Source organism: Schistocerca gregaria, chromosome X (assembly GCF_023897955.1).
Source record: "Schistocerca gregaria isolate iqSchGreg1 chromosome X, iqSchGreg1.2, whole genome shotgun sequence".
Lineage (NCBI taxonomy): Eukaryota > Metazoa > Arthropoda > Insecta > Orthoptera > Acrididae > Schistocerca > Schistocerca gregaria.
Genome location: NC_064931.1, coordinates 662,101,510 through 662,119,227, shown reverse-complemented (window position 1 = coordinate 662,119,227; position 17,718 = coordinate 662,101,510).

Sequence of the window (17,718 nt, the reverse complement as noted above, 5' to 3'; positions counted from 1 at the left end):
CAGATGTTACTCCTAGGAAGTTGACTTTATCACTTCGGTCTATGATTGTGTGATCAATTATCTTCTCTCTATACCTAATTTTTAACTGTGTGTTCTACAAAAAATTACACTGTATGGTATTTGAAAGCTAATTCACATGATCGACATCTTTTTCCTTTTGCAGATTTAAGCACTGAATTAATGTTCAAAATCTCTTATGAGCAATGTCTCTTCTATTAAACTTGCCTGAAGTATGAACTGATGGTCTGCCGTTTGAGCTTCAAATCTCTAGACCAAGAATTTCGAAAAAATTGTGAAAAACAGGTAACCGAGAGGTTTTACTGCGCTTTCCTAGGCATTGGATGGGTTACAGTGATATACACTGATGAGCCACAGGAGTGCTTCTTGCTAGCGTGTTGGTCAGCCTTTTAAGCGCTTTGCACCAGCGATTCTACGTGGAACGCTTTTGAAAAGTCCTTGATAGATTCCCAGACGTATGTGGTACCAGATGTATACGCATAGGTACCGCAATTCCCTGTACATTACTGGCAGGGGGTTTATGGGCGCGGAGCTAGCTTCCGTTAGCACCCCAGAAGTGTCCCATCAGGCTTAGATCAGGCGAGTTTGGTGGCCAAAATATAGACGTGAGTTCATTATGATATTCTTCAAACCACTGTGGCACGATTCTAGCCCTAGGACTTGGGCAGTTTCTCTGCTGGAAACGTCCATTGCCGCCCACTCTGACCGAGCGGTTCTAGGCGCTTCAGTCTGGAACCGCCCGACCGCTACGGTTGCAGGTTCGAATCCTGCCTCGGGCGTGGATGTGTGTGATGTACTTAGGTTAATTAGGTTTAAGTAGTTTTAAGTTCTAGGGGACCGATGACCTCAGATGTTAAGTCTCATAGTGCTCAGAGCCATTTGAACCATTTGGAACATCCATCGCCACATGGAAAAACAAAAGAATGAAGAACATCACTTAACACTTCTGAGCAGAGATGCCATGGTACATACATAAGAGTGTCCTCCGACGTTTCGACTTCGAATGCGAAGGCATCCCCCGAGGACAATCGGCAGTTCGAGGGAGAGTCTTATGTATGGGCCACGTCATCTCAGCCCGTAAGTGTTAAGTGATGGCAACACCTGCCGTGAAAGCCTTCATTCTATGGTAAAAAGAATGAAGAGATACAGATGGTCCGCAATAATGTTTACACATTCCACACCTGTCATAGTACAGTTGATTATTAGTACAACTCTCACGTAAGCCCAAGTAAATGTCCCCCATAGTATAACACTGAGCCCAACCGCCTGCATCCGTGGCGCATGTGCAAATTGCTAGGAGCCTTTCGCCTGCATTTCGACGTGTCCGAGCACTACCGTCAGCGTGGTATAAAAGAAAAAATGATTCATCCGACCATTTGACTCTTTGCCATTGATCCAAGATCCAGTCTTCCCAATGCAATCGCAAGTAACGATGTAGTTGGGCCAAATCTGTCACAGATCGCGGCTTACACTGCTTTAAAGAGCGGGCAAGCCTACGACCTCCACGTTCTGTGATACGAAGTGGACGTCCAAAACCATATCGCCTACTGGCGATTTACCATCCATCAGCCGCTTTCGATAGATACTCCCGACAGTAGCTACCGAACAGCGGACCAGCTTTGCTGTTTGTGAGGTTCTCGCTTCCACCTGCTGGGCCATAACGTCTTGCCCTGTGTGAAAGTCGCTTAATGAATGAAGTTATTCCGCATTTGACTGCTAAAACTGATATTAAGTGTGGTTGTTATTTCGGGACAGAGCCATAAGCAAGCAGTCTAGAAGCAGTTACTACATAAAAAATACGTCATAATTAAAAATTAAGTAACAAGCCTTTAAAACTGTAGACATTAGGCTCCTTATGAGGGATGTTGAAACTCACACTACAACACTAACATAGTTTCCAGCAGTATAAATCTAGCCACTTTTCCACATACCATGTGAGCATACACCATGAAGCTAATATCAGGGCGCGTATAAAAATAATGCCTCAGAATTTTGTATATGAAAACTCTTAAAACTTTTTGAATAAAACAAAATTCATTAACATTCTACATCTTTAATTTTCATGATTATGTGTTTCTCTCTCAAAATAGTCATCCGGACAGCGAAATCATTTCTCCCAGCGAGAGACCGGTTTGTCGAAACCACCACTGTGGAAAATTTGGCTTCATTGACAGAGCCTCAGTGTGTCAAAGTAAAGTTCTCGAAGGTGTTCTTCAAGTTTTGGAAACTGATGAAAATCAGACGAGGCTAAGTCGGGACTCCACGGAGGGTGGTCGGTGACAGTGAAACAAGGCATCGGATTGTTGCAGATGCCTCACCGCTCGTGTTTGGTCTGGCATTGTCACGTTGAAGGAGAGGGTTCCTAATGTTACGTTGTGCACCGCCATGTTACACGCTACAGTTTGGAGCCCTCTAGCTGCATAGGGTTGCAACTTGTGTCAGCGAAGTGGGAAAGTCTATCGAATTATATGCATGATATGTAATATCCCAACGAAAACACAACTTCCACAATATATACCGAAGTACAACGCTCGTGTAAACAACGTTGTGTATTGATTACAATAGTAGTAAAGTGACAAAAATATAAACGTTCAAAGAGTGTGAGCTTGAGACTATAGAATGGTGCTTTTATAGTTGGAACTTGTGCCCTGTTGGTCTTGGCAGGCATTCTGTGCCATGCAACATATGTTACTAGCTAATTCATGTTTTATACTTCCTAAGTACGTGTTCATTTCTGCATCACTTGCATGGTATCACACTATTGTGAGATGGTATTTGGCCGCTTTATGTATGTGAATCGTGTTCGAAAATATTGTTCCCTTCGACTAAGCAAGTTACTTAAGGTTTACCATATCATGTGACAGTTTTCAATAGATGTACATGCACTTATGCATGTAAGTATTTCCTACTTTTACTTTACCGTCTTGTCACGGTCCGCGCTGCTCCCCCCGTCGGAGGTTCGAGTCCCCCCTCGGGCATGGGTGTGTGTGTGTATGTATGTATGTATGTATGTATGTGTGCTCCGCTGCAGAGTGAATATCTCATTCTGGAAACATCCCCCAGGCTGTGGCTAAGCCATGTCTCCGCAATATCCTTTCTTTCAGGAGTGCTAGTTCTGCATGGTTCGCAGGAGAGCTTCTGTAAAGTTTGGAAGGTAGGAGACGAGGTACTGGCAGAAGTAAAGCTGTGAGTACCGGCTGTGAGTCGTGCTTCGGTAGCTCAGTTGGTAAAGCACTTGCTCGCGAAAGGCAAAGGTCCCGAGTTCGAGTCTCGGTCGGGCACACAGTTTTAATCTGCCAGGAAGTTTCATATCAGCGCACACTCCGCTGCAGAGTGAATATCTCATTAAGTTAGTTTATGTTAGATTAAGTAGTGTGTTAACTTAGGGACCGATGACCTAAGCAGTTTGGTCCCTTTAAATCGTACCACAAATCTTATGCTGTTCATTTTAGGAACACAGCCTACGACCAGCTTAGAGACAGAAGTGATGACACTTTCTGCAAGACTTGGCAATTGTTTTGCAGGACACTGTTCAAGCACGTACAATGCAAGCTGTTACTGATTTGTTTGACGGATGGGGCTGCTAAGTGCTGTACCACCTGCTGCACTCCCCTGACTTAAACCCTCGTGAGTTCAAGTCGATTTCTAAACTGGAGGAAACACTTCACGGCATTCGCTTCAGAACTGCTACAAACTGGTCGGGCAATAGAGCGCGCGGCTCGAACTGTCAACATAATTGGTACTGCTAAGAGTATCCTACGACTTCCACATCGGTAACAACGGGTTATACACAATGCTGGTGACTACTTTCAAGGTCAGTAAAACTTTGAAACACGTAACTATTTTGCACGAGCTCTAAATAAATAGTTGCCAATATTTAACTCCGTTGCGTCGGTACCAAGCCCGGGGCCTCATCATACAAGAGGTGAGGAAGGAGGAGGGGGAGGAGTAACAACCTTGTTAAAAATCCAAGTTCACCTGGCCCTTGCTAGGACTACAGTGAAGACCTCAACGGCAGTGAGGGCGGAGGGAATAGTTTTCGATACGGCGGAACTAGCGGAAGAGACAACCAAATAAAAGAAATCCACTTGGCGCCTGTGTTGAAACAAGCGGCTAAGTGGTCAGCGTCTGTCCGTCAGTGGTGCGGCTGAAAACCGTTCCTCGGAGCTAACAAGCTGGAGTAGAATACTTAGGGGACTTGTTCCCCTAACCCAACGAACAATCAACAATGGATACGCACCTTGTAAGAGATTTTATCCCAGGGAGTAACCTATCTCCAATTTCTGAAGAAATTAAAAGTAGGCATTCGGATCCTGGGGGACTATAACAATGTGCGAAGGATGAGTCGAAGCATCCTGAAACCTGCTTTAAGCAAGCAACAAATAAAATTAAACACAGAAATATAAACTATTTGGCAGCTTTCAACGTAAACTCACTTCTAAAAACAGGAAAACTTAAAATGTTAATAAATGTTATAAAACAGAAAAATATCATGATAACAGCACTCCAAGAAACAAGGTATACTGATGAACATTCATTTGATTAAGAGGGATTCAGAATCTTTAAAGAGAAGCCGAGAAAAAGAGTTATGAAGAATGTACCCAATTGGTAAGGCAAAATATATTAAACTCAATAGTACAATTTAAATCTATCAATGAAAAACTTTCAACATTAGCCTTCAAATCAGTAAACAGACTGTATACTGTTATAAATAACATGCAGCAATAAATGAGAAAAACAGAACACAAAAAGAACAAACAGAATATTTTTGGCAGGAACTGTCAAACACCTTAGACCAGATTTCATCCAAAAACACATTAATATTGCTACGAGACTGTAACGCTCATATCGGCAGAAAAATTCATCACCGATCCACAGTAGGCCATTTCTCTGCACATAAAAGAACCAACGCAAATGGAGAAAGACTTATTAGTTTATGCAGAGAACATGACATATTTCTAAAGTCTACACTTTTCAAAAAACTCCCTAGGAAATAAACAACATGGATATCCCCGAATCCAGTCTGTGGGGAGAAACAACTTTACCATGTGGCTATAAGCAGACAGTATACATCACAGATACTCAAAGTAAAAGTTGCTAAGAGAGCTGGTTTAGATTCAGATCACTATTTATCAATTGTCAAAATCAAAATTAGGCCAATATATAAAAGAAAGTTCCAATATCAACCTAAAAAGTTTGACACTCAGAAATTAATTAAGGAAGATAATTTCAGGACACTTTTGGGAAAGAGAACACCTAAAAGATGGGAACAACTTCAAAAAGACGTAATACAGACAGCAGAAGAAACCATTCTCCTTACCAAAAAATGGAGACATGCCTGGCGGAATGATGAGTGTGACGAACTAATCCTAACAAGACAACGAGCTTGGAACATGTGGAACGCAAATAAAAATGATAAAAATAGGAGCTCCCTAAAAGAAGCCCGGAAACAAGCATCAAAAGGCCTTAAAAAGATCAAAGTACAATACATGAAAGACCAACTAGCATCAGTAGACTCAAACTTAAAACAGGACAATGCTAGGGACTTTTTCAAAGCTTTCAAAAGTAACTTAAAGAAATACACTCCACCTAGTCTATTTTTCACGGACCCATAAACGCAGAAAACTGCATACAATGGCATAGAGAACTTTAGATACTTGCCGAATACCTTGAAGAACTACGTAACTGTGATTCACCGAAGGAAAAATTTAATTTCGATATTGTAAACCCAACACCACCTGACTCAAAGCTGCCAACCACAGAAGAAATAGAATAAATCATAAAAGATCTTAAAATAATAAATCACCTGTAGTGGATAATATAGTTGGTGAACTATGGAAATACTCTAGTGACAACAGGATACAATGTCTATCAGAAATACTCAAAGAAATCTGGGCAACGCACAGCTTACCATCAGAATGGACATCTGCACTAATACATGCACTATATAAAAAAGGGAAGATAAGAGACCCTAGCAATTACAGTGGAATCTCCCTCTTACCAGTGACCAATAAGATCTTGTCTAAGGCGCTTTTAAAAATAGCAGAAGAAATACTTGACACACAGCTAGGAGAGTATCAGGCTGGATTTGAGGAAGGGAAGGTCATGTGCAGAACAAATATTAAACTTAGACAACATGATAGAAATGAGAAATATGTAATTACTTTTGTGGATTTAAAAAAAAGCCTGTGATTCAGTTGACAGAAATACACTACTTGATATCTTAAAAGAATTGGGACGCGATTCTAAACAACTGAATTAATTACAGCAACTTTGAAAAATACGAAATTGGAAGCAAAATTTAGGGGAGAGCTCTCAAAGTCGTTTGAAATAAAGTAAGGTGTCCGACAGGGAGATGGTTTCTCACCTCTGCCTTCCAACTGTGTGTTAGAAAAGGTAGTTCAAGAATGGAGGAAGGCCATCAATACTAAAGGGATTCAACTAGAAAGAAATCCAAACAAGATCACTGTCGACTGTTGAACCTTCGCAGATGACATGGCATTGATTATAAATTCGCTAGATAATGCCCAAGAACAAATAAGAGAACTGCAAAAACAAGCAGCCAAAGTAGGACTACAAGTATTCTTTGAAAAACAAAGTCCATTACAAACATTTGTGATGCTCCTCAAAATACTGCAGTTGACAGCAATACAATACTTAAAACAGATTCCTTTAAATACCTAGGAGAATGGATTACGTACAATGCAAAAGAAAAAAAACTAGAGTGCACAAAATTGAATGAGTGTTTAATATGACCAAGAACGTTTATAACAAAAAATCCTTGGCCTGGAACACGAAATTAAGACACTACCAAACAGTGGCCAGACCTGAAGCTCTGTATGCGGCAGAAACACTTGAACTAACAAGAAATGGAGATCTTGAGAAACTAGAGAAGGTTGGAAGAAGAGTTTTAAGGAAAATACTGGGAGCTAAAAGAAATGGTAATGCTGAATACAGGTTAAGACCAAACAGAGAGCTATACTTGAAAACTGAAAAACTAACTGATTTAATGAGGAAGAGAAGACTACAGTTTTTGGATATATATTCAGAATGGATAACAACAGACTAACCAAGCGGATATTCACATTACTCAATAGCTACAAATTCAAGCCCGCGTGGTTCATAGAAACTGAAAAGGACATGGAAAACGCTGGAAATACAATAGACACAACTGAAAAAAGGAACACATTTCGGAAAGGCAGTTCAAAGGGCAGAATTTCAGGAGGGAAAGAAAACAACTGGACTAAAGTGGACTTAGGAAGAAAGGAACAACGCTCTACAAGAATTAAGGAAATTTGGAAACTAAGGAAATCTAATACAATGAAGAGTGGGCAAAGTTGATTCATCGTACCCTCCAAATGGGTTATTCGAAAGAAGAAGAAGCTGCCACTATTAAAGTTCCAAACCTCGTATATACAGTACATCTTTCGTATATGGCCTTGGTACATACACGTTCAACAATACATTTAGTACTGACTCCACGTAATAACATCGTTGCATTCTCAAGCTCACATTGGTTTTATCATCTTATCGCCATTGTAATCCATGCAACACGTTGAGTACACAAGCATTGTTCTTCAGGGTGTACAGTGGATTTTTCCTTTACTTTCATTCTAGTTGTTTGCTGTAATTGTATTATTTCAGCTACATGGCATGTATTCATATGGTATGTAAAATACTGTGCTTACTTATACCACGATATGAATTGGTGTCAGACTACTGAGAACTCTATTCCAGTACGTCGCAACTTAATGTTGTATAGTGGCTTTCAACGTAACACATTATTATCAGACTTAAACGCCTGCTGCTCAGTTTTTAACCCAAACATACACTTTCTTACTATTTGCTTTCAGAATGATTGACAATAACTGTCTGTGAAAATTTCAGTGGCAATAAAAAACATTTTTAACAGGCAAATGCGTAAAGTCTTTATTCAGTCTGAGGCTGTGGACTTAGTCCTCATCAAAATTCATCAAAAGTCCCTTATGTCAGTGGAGTCCCCATTTGTGACCCATCTCAACACTAGAATGATTCCTCATTTGTCGCTGTTCCACTGATATGCTTATCTTACCACGTCACGTGGCCACAGCAACATCACACCCTTCAGTATCAGTGTGGACGTTAAGTTTTCTCCCATACGGTTTCAACACATTGGTAGCCATGCCACATATCCATCAAGTTTCATTATTTTTCATTTCGTGTATTATTTTCTCTGTTTCTTCTGTTAATATGCTTAACAAAACTGGACTTGATTCTCGACTGACAAACAAGGATCTGTATAAAATTTTCTCCGTGCGTTAAGCCATGAGAATATTTAAAACACAGAAATGGCAATGATATGGCGATCCTGGCTGCCTTTACACTTAAATGTAGTAGTGAAGTACGCGATACCTCTGACGTCACTACCCAAGATGGCGACCACTTTACCATGCAGAATGCAAGTGTTAGTGCGGGTTCCCTACATATCAGCAATATCATCATCATCACATCACCATCATCATCAGCCATCATCATAATCACCATCATCGTCAATTACCTCATGTCATTACCAATGACATCATCAAGGCGGTGGTAAATTAAAACACATGCTGGTAAAATTTCAAATTGTAAACAGTGAATGGAGGGAATTTTAAATTTTAAAAATATAAACTCATCCCGAACAGGCCATGAAGACCGAATGGTACCGACCGGCCGCCGTGTCAACCTCACCCATAAGCGTCACTGGATGCGGATTGGGAGAGGCATGTGGTCAGCACACCGCTCTCCCGGCCTTATGTCAGTTTCCGAGACCGGAGCCGCTACTTCTCAATCAAGTAGCTCCTCAGTTTGCCTCACAAGGGCCGAGTGAATGCTGCTTGCCAACAGCGCCCGGGCCGGCCGATGTGGCCGAGAGATTCTAGGCGCTACAGTCGGGAGCCGCGCGACCGCTTCGGTCGCAGGTTCGAATCCTGCCTCGCGCATGGATGTGTGTGATGCCCTTAGGTTAGTTACGTTTCAGTAGTTCTATGTTCTAGGGGACTGATGACCTCAGAAGTTGAGTCCCATAGTGCTCAGAGCCATTTGAACCATTTTTGGATGTGCTAAAATAACTAAACAGTGTGAATTTTTGCGACATGTTCAAAACTATTAATCAGTTAAATTACGTGTAGCAGCACTTACACGTGGGCGAAGTTTGGTTTCTGTAACATAGATGGTTTCAAATATAATGGAGCATCAGATTAATTATTTTTCACATATAAATTGTTCTGCGATTTTAGTCAAGTTCAGAAGGCGGGCAGCCAGGTATCGATAAGAGTGAGCTCACTGACTAAGCGTTTTTCTTTTCCTGACAAGACATTCAGTGCATTTGTCTCTTGGCATGGTGTAATATATACACATGCCACTTTGCGAGACACACATGGGCATTACTCCTGATCTAACAAAGCGCTAAAAGGCACTTATGGACTAGAATTAATAAAGTAAGCCGTGTTATTTCCACAATTAAGTTCGTCGGAAACCAACTCAGAGTCAACTAAAACGTTATAGTGACCACACGCAGGCTATTAACTTCATCTTGAGTTCAAAACATTTGTCATGTTCTGCTGTCACACAGTGGAAACTACATAGCACTTAGATGCAACAGCATACTGAAAAGTAGTGATAAATATTCGTATACGTAGGAAGTGAGGATATCTGTGCCCTAAAACTCTCCCAAACGTTATAGTGGCTCCATTCTGTAACATTAACATTGTCTTGCACTACAAAACTTGTGTCAGACATTACAGTACAGATGTATACGAATTTGTGCAGGTTCGAAATGAGGGCTGTAACGTCTGTCAAACTGTATGCCTGGAACATGACTTTTGACTCTCAATTGAAGTGTTCCATGCTATTTGATGTCTAAATTACGAGTATCTGTATTATTTTTATTTAACAGTACAAAACATATGGTACATGGCAAATGGATAGGAACAGTTACTCCTAGACTCAGATGGGAGCATGTTACTGGAAGTAGAAAAACGATGTATTGCTTATTAAAAATAAATAAGCTCACACAGAAAATGGTCATGTCAATGTGATGACCATGTATAAACGTTCAGTAAAATGACATGTCACCTATTTGAAAGATTACTATTCATGTTTTGCGCTTAAAAATTTGACTGTAGACTCTCAAAAATACTTGCTACAATGAAACTTCCACGACAACTGTGCGATAACAGTACGGACTCATGTAGCAGACTATTCAGTGATATATAATGGCTTTTATTGATTTTTATTACTTCTGATGTTTAACATATTCGTGTTAACAAGATTGTCCGCGAGGTTCACAATTTTTGATAAATCAGCGCAAAGAACATCACGAAAAATGATACATTTTGCCGACGCCGGTAATATCTTATATTATTTAAACTTTATATTTTCGTGTGCACAAGGAGAATTACATAATCTATGAAATACGAATTGCTTACATACCTCAAAACATAACCAAAGACCGTACTGGAACCAGACGGCAATGAAGCATCACTAAAGGCAATGGTACAACAAGACAGAGATGTTAGGTCAATATTTAGAAAACAAAATTTTTGCCACAGAATTCCAATAACAAATCTTTGAACGAAAACGAAATTCGAACCTTGCAGCCAAATAAAAGTATGCTATTTCTCAAATTATGTAAGATTTCCAGTAGAAAACACATGTGGCGCTACTGTTGTAATTAATTACCTTATGAGATTTAACAGAAATACACACATGGCTTGCATACTGGCAGTACTGATAAAACCTATATTAAGCTGCACTTCTTAAAGACCAAATTGTGATTGCTGTACTAGATCTTGCATATTCCCACATCTGAGTTGTCTGTATAGCTTATTAAAATACACGGACATTTCCTATTGACACTACTGAACGGAAATATAGGTTAGTCGATGACCGCAGTTTGATCGTAGTACCCTTCACTAACATTTATCAGAATACACAAAAATTAGTTCTGTATCATCGAAAAATACGCATGGGCACTACTGCTTGTCTAGCTTATTGCTTAAAGTGCACTAGTCCACAAGAATTACCACAAGAAACAATGTCATTTTCGTTTCAAAACCTCGTCTCTAACACTGATATTAAAGGTAGCCAAACACTATAGTGTCCTCATTCTATAGTACTAATTTCCTTTTGCAGTTAAAAATGTGTGCCATAGTTATGTGTCACATAGAGGGAACTACAAGACACGTCAGTGGAATGGCATACTGAACAGTAGCGATATACATTCGTATAATTAAGAAACTAGGGTTGCTATATTTACAATGTCAGACAAATAGTGTAACGTGTCCGTGCAAAGATATTACATTTATCTTATAGTACAAAAAGTGTAGTGCCTTCTGCTGATAATTCTAGATCTTGCCATCTCACAATGGAATTGGATGTTATCCAGAACTTTCATACATCATAGTTCTTCTAGGAACTTTCTAACATTTGCTATAGGTTGCAAGCTACTATGAATGTCAACTACTGTTGAGTCCGCTTTTGAAGGGTGTTAGGTATAGGGGTATCAGCTACAGAGAACAGTTTTCCAGTGTAAACGTTAATTTAAATGAGTACGTAGGGTAAACTGGTGAACAGGTAATAGGAAAAGGGTAATCTAGGTAAACAGGTAACAGGTAAACAGGTATCCTCTAGACGAGTAATGGGTAAGTGGGTAATGGGTGGACACACAACAAGTGAACGAACAAACAAGTAAATTTGTAACAGGTAAACAGCTAATAGGTAAATGGGTAATTGGTAAGAGGTAAAAGGTAATGCATAATGGCACATTTAGCAGTTACTGTTTACCCCTTATATGATATACCATTTAGCCATTTGCACTTTCTAAATAATCCATTTACCTGTTAACACTTTTATCTCTTTGCTCATTGTGCCCTTACCCATTTCCTTATTACCTACTTACCCCGTTTCGCTTTCACCAGTTACCCATTCTCTGTTTCCCCATTCACTAAGTTTACCCATTGGCCTGTTTACACATTTACCCTGTTTAGCCATTTACACTATAAAATAATCCTCAGTAGACGACAATCCCAGCAGCTGGCACCCTTCAGCATCTGACACTCCCAATAACTGAAGCCATCCATAGCTGACACCTGCAGTAACTGACACCCCCAGTTGGTGACACTTGCATTAGCTGACACCAACAGTAGCTGACATGTCACAGCAAGTGCCAGTTAATTATACAAAGTTCCCAGAACAGCTCTGATGTACAAAATTTCTAGAAGGTATCCACTTAAAAATCAATAGTTTCCACCATGTAATATAATGCTTTAGCATTATCATCAGAAGAGGGCAAACGTCTTGTACTGCAGGATAAAGCTAACATCCTATCATGGCTTCGTTTTTGGTTGACATAGTAACTCTTATGTCTTACATATAAAAAATATGCATTGCTACAGTTCAGTATGTAATTCCATTGAAGTGTCACGTAGTTTTCAGTTTGTAAAATTAGAAGATAACAAACGTTTTGAACTGCAAGATGAAGTTAATGCCCTAACACGAGCTCACTATAATGTCTTTCTGCTTCTGAGATGAGAATAGTTTTTGACATGAAAATAACATTGTTTACTAGCAGCGCACATGTGTGTTTTTCAATGTTATAGAACCCATTTTTATGCATTCTGATGAATTTCATGAGAACTATCGTCCTCTACAAACCTATGGTTCCGATCAGTAGTGTCAATAGACACAGACAACTCAGCTGCACGAATATGCAAAGTGTTGTACAGCAATCAAAGTTTGGTCTTTAAAAAATGCAGCTTAATCTAAAAGTTTCATCACTAGTACCAATATGCAAGTCATGTGTGTATTTCTTTTAAATCTCATAAAATAATTAATTGACAACATTAGCGCCACATGTGTTTTGCACTAGAAATCTTACAAAATTTGGGACACCATACAATTTTGTCTTGCTGCTGTGTTCAAATTTTCGTTTGACATCAGATATTCATAATTATACACTGAGGAGCCAAAGAAAGTGGTACACATGCCTAATATCGTGTTGGGCCGCCACGAGCACGCACAAATGCCGCAACACGACGTGAGATGGACTCGACTAATGTCTGAAGTAGTGCTAGAGGGAACTGACACCATGAATCCTCCAGGGCTGTCCATACATCCGTAAGAGTTCGAGGGGGTGGAGATCTCTTCTGAGCTGCATGTTGTAGTTCATCCCAGATATTCTCAATAATGTTCATGTCTGGGGAGTATGGTGGCCAGCGGAAGTGTTTAAATTCATAAGAGTGCACCAGCAGCTACTCTGTAGCAATTCTGGAAGTGCAGGGTGTCGCATTGTCCTGCTGGAATTGTCAAAGTCCTTCGGAGTGCACAATGGGCATGAATGGATGCAGGTGATCAGACAGGATCCTTACGTATGTGTCACCTGTGAGAGTTGTATCGAGACGTATCAGGGGTCCCATATCACTCCAACTGCACACGCTCCACACCATTACAGAGCCTCCACCAGCTTGAACAGTCCCCTGCTGACATACAGTGTCCATGGATTCATGAGGTAATCTCATACCTGTACACGTCCATCTGCTCGATACAATTTTAAACGAGACTCGTCCGACCAGGCAACATGTTTCCAGTCATCAACAGTCGAATGTCGGTGTTGACGGGGCCAAACGACGCATAAAGCTTTGTGTCGTGCAGTCATCAACGGCACACGAGAGGACCTCCGGTTCCGAAAGCGCATATCGATGGTGTTTCGTTGAATGGTTCGCACTCTGACACTTGCTGATGGCCCAGCATTGAAATATGCAGCAATTTGCGGAAGGGTTACATTACTGTCACGTTGAACGGGTCTCTTCAGCCGTCATTGGTCCCGTTCTTGCAGGCTCCTTTTCCGACTGCAGCTATGTCTGAGATTTGATGTTTTACCGGATTCCTGACATTTACAGAACACGCGTGAAATGGTTGTATGGAAAAATCTCAAATTTATCGCTACCTCGCAAATGATGTGTTCCATCGCTCGTGCGCCGACTATAGCACCACACTGAAACTCTCTTAAATCTAGATAACCGTGCAATGTAGCAGCAGTAAACAATCTAACAACTGCCCCAGAACTTGGTGTCTTATATAGGCGTTGCTGGCAGCAGCACAGTATTCTGCCTGTTTACATATCTCTGTATTTGAATATGCATGCCTATACCAATTTCTTTTTTTGCTTCACTGGTGGTGCCATTTCTGTAACATATACCATGAGGTATGGTCTTTGGGACGCCTTGTGTTTAAACCGAGAATTAAGACAAAAATAATATGAAACTTTTAATTTATGTTACATAACATTTATTTTTACATTGATTTAAGATTTATTTAAACGCTTCTAGTTTATTTTATTGCACTAAACAAAGCCTGCAGCATTTTACTATTTATCACACAAAAGCACATATTTTTGTGTGGTTCTTTTAAATAGTACACATCAATAGACTGTTAAAGTACTTAATAATACGTTCTGAAAAATTATACAATCTCTGTAGCAAATATATTTCCATATAAAACGAAACTCCAAATTTTAAATTTGAACATAAAAATTCCTGCCCCATAGGTACAAAAGGAATGTCTGTCAAATTGGCAATCATTGCTAGGAGCTACATTTATATCACCACTCAGAACACATTCGATTTTAACAGACTCTTTAAGCATTTCATTGAAGAAACAGACAGATCCCTACCACAACTTCCTTGAAGTTCTTCCTCCAGTTCGATAGCAGAACTGTGATCACTGTCGTATGTTTCGTTTATTTCTTGATCTACATCACTGACACCTTCCTCCATTAACCGACTAAAAATTTCATCAATATCGGGAAAGCTAAAACTGACACATTCGTGCCAACACATTTCGAGCTATACTGTACCATATCGAAGAAAATAGGTACGTAGTTCACGAGGCGAGGTCTAGGAGACTCCAATAGCTACCAGTAACACGTGTCAACAATAAACACAGAAGGCGATAACGCAAGAGACAAAAAAAAAAAGACATCATAGGCTTGGCAATTCAAGGGGGCAGGAGGAGTATAGAAGCATTCCACCACAACCGGCCTTGGAGAGCGAGTTAGAAAATTTGGGCGTGGTCTGAGAGATCACACCTCATGAGTTAAGGGCTAGAGAGGCAAAAGTGTTATTTTGGATATATCGACCGTCCACCTCTGTCTTGTTGCATGATTGCCTTTAGTGATGTTTTATTTCTGCCTGGTGCCAGCACCGTCTTTGGTTGTCATTTGAGGTATAGAAACGTTTTGTATTTCATATATTATGTAGTTCCTCTTGTGTATTATGAAATTATGTAGTTTAAGTGATATGAGACACTACCGGTCTTTGCAAAATGTATCATTCCTCGAGATTTGTAGTGTTAATCCGCCAAAAAATGTGAATTAAATGAACTCTTCTCTGCACCTCTGAATACCAGCACGGCTGATGATTTCCGTCCACAAGAATCCCCAAACAGGATAACTAACAACGATACCTTTCATCTAAAACATGTAACAACAAATACGGCAAGAAAAGCAATAATGAGAATCTCTTCTGATGCAATAGGCAACGACAGTATCGGTATAACCATGATTAAGAATGTTGCCGATATCTTAGTACCTGTCTTAACTGACATATTTAATTTTTCCCTCGTGAACGGAATATACCCCACTGCATGGAAAAGAAGCATAATTCGACCCATCCCTAAGGTCGAAAACCCGCAACTGCCTAGTGATTACCGACCAATTAGCATACTGCCTGCTGTTTCCAAAGCACTGGAATATATTGTTCATGACCAAATCACTGAACACTTGCATGAATTCAGTCTATATGACAAATTTCAATCCGGTTTCCGTAAACATCACAGCACAAACACTGCTCTAATTAAAGTAACTGATGACCTGAAATATGCCATCGACAATCGAAAGGCAACAATATTGACGCTACTGGACTTCAGCAAAGCTTTTGACACTGTTAACTTTGACATATTACTCAGAAAAATGCAACAGCTTAATTTCTCTGATAGTGCAATGAGATGGTTTGAAAGCTACTTAAAAGACAGACAGCAATGTGTTGTCTGCGCAAATGAAAAATCTTCCTGGAAACATGTTTCTTCGGGAGTGCCACAAGGATCAGTCTTAGGACCACTTTTGTTTTCTTTATATGTCAACGATATTTCGTCGGTTTTGTCCTCCTGTAAACATCATTTCTATGCCGACGACCTCCAGCTCTATCTCAGCGTCAGACCTGAAGACGTAAACACTGCAATCGCTCTGATGAATGATGATCTGTCTTCAGTAGTGACATGGGCGAAAAACCTGGGGCTTAAATTAAATGCAAAAAAGACGCAAGTAATCTTAATAGCCCATCAGAAATTAATAAGTTCAGATTTCCGCGAACGGCTACCTCCTATTCTGCTCGAAGGTACTCCAATACCATATCAGAAAACAGTGAAGAACTTAGGTGTAACTTTGGACGAGCATCTCAACTGGGCGGAGAATACAGTCGCAGTGTGCCGAAAAACGTCTGCTTGTCTCTATGCTCTCAAAAAGTTTCGGAACATATTCCCACAGGACTTGAAACGCCAGCTCGTGCAAGCACTCGTTCTACCGAACCTCCACTATTGTGATGTGATTCAACAAGGCATGAGTAGTGAAAACAAAAGACGGCTAGAGCTAACCATGAATGCCTGTGTGCGTTACACCTGCAACATTCGCCGATATGATCATGTTAGTGCTTCATACTCCGAGCTAGGGTGGCTGCGGCCGGACAAACTGCGTGACTACCACACTCTATGTCTACTTCACCGACTCCTCATCGCGCAAGCACCCCAGTACCTAGCTTCAGAGATTAAAATCCTGTCATACCATCATAATCGAAACACGAGGTCACTCTTATCTGGTATCCTAACTGTGCCCACTCACAAAACAAAAACTTTTGCAAACTCCTTCTCAGTTGCCGCTGTCCGCCTCTGGAACAAACTGCCCCTTACCTTGAGGAAAATTCAATCTCCTGTTGCTTTTAAGAAGAAGTTGAAGCATTTCCTACTATCATCCGCATAAAATTCTCCACAAAATTAATGTGCAAGGCAAATCCTCTCATCTGTCAAATAGCAAAGCTAGTGTCTCCTATCTTGCTCCTGAGATGCCTTCCTCTTCATCTATCTCTATTAGACACGCAGTCTCCTTTTCCTCTATATTTTCCTTAATTATGTTTCATCATGTCTCTCTATTCTTCTCCTCGCTTCACCATGAGTCTCCCTCATACTCCCTGCTGCCAGCACTCCTATCTTAAATCTTTCTCTTCAATAATGTATTTTTCGAGGTGTACCTTTCTAATTGTTTATCTCACTTTTTGTATTAGATGTAGTTTAACATGCCTACTGAAACATATGACTGTAAAATAAGTAGAATGCCTGGTTAGATGTAAGAGAGGGCCTGATGGCCCTAATCTTGCCAGGTTAAATAAATAAATAAATAAATAAATAAATAAATAAATAAATATGGTGGATAGCATTGCCAACAGAAGTATGTTCCAGATCAGCAGTAATAAAAATCAATAAAAGCCCTTTTATATTAGTACATTATCTACTACATGAGTTGTATACTGTTATAGAACGCTTTATTGTGGATGTTTCATTGGGATGGTTAACTGGAGAGTCTACAGATACGATTTTAAGCGCCACACATGAGCTGTACTCTTCCAGTAGCTG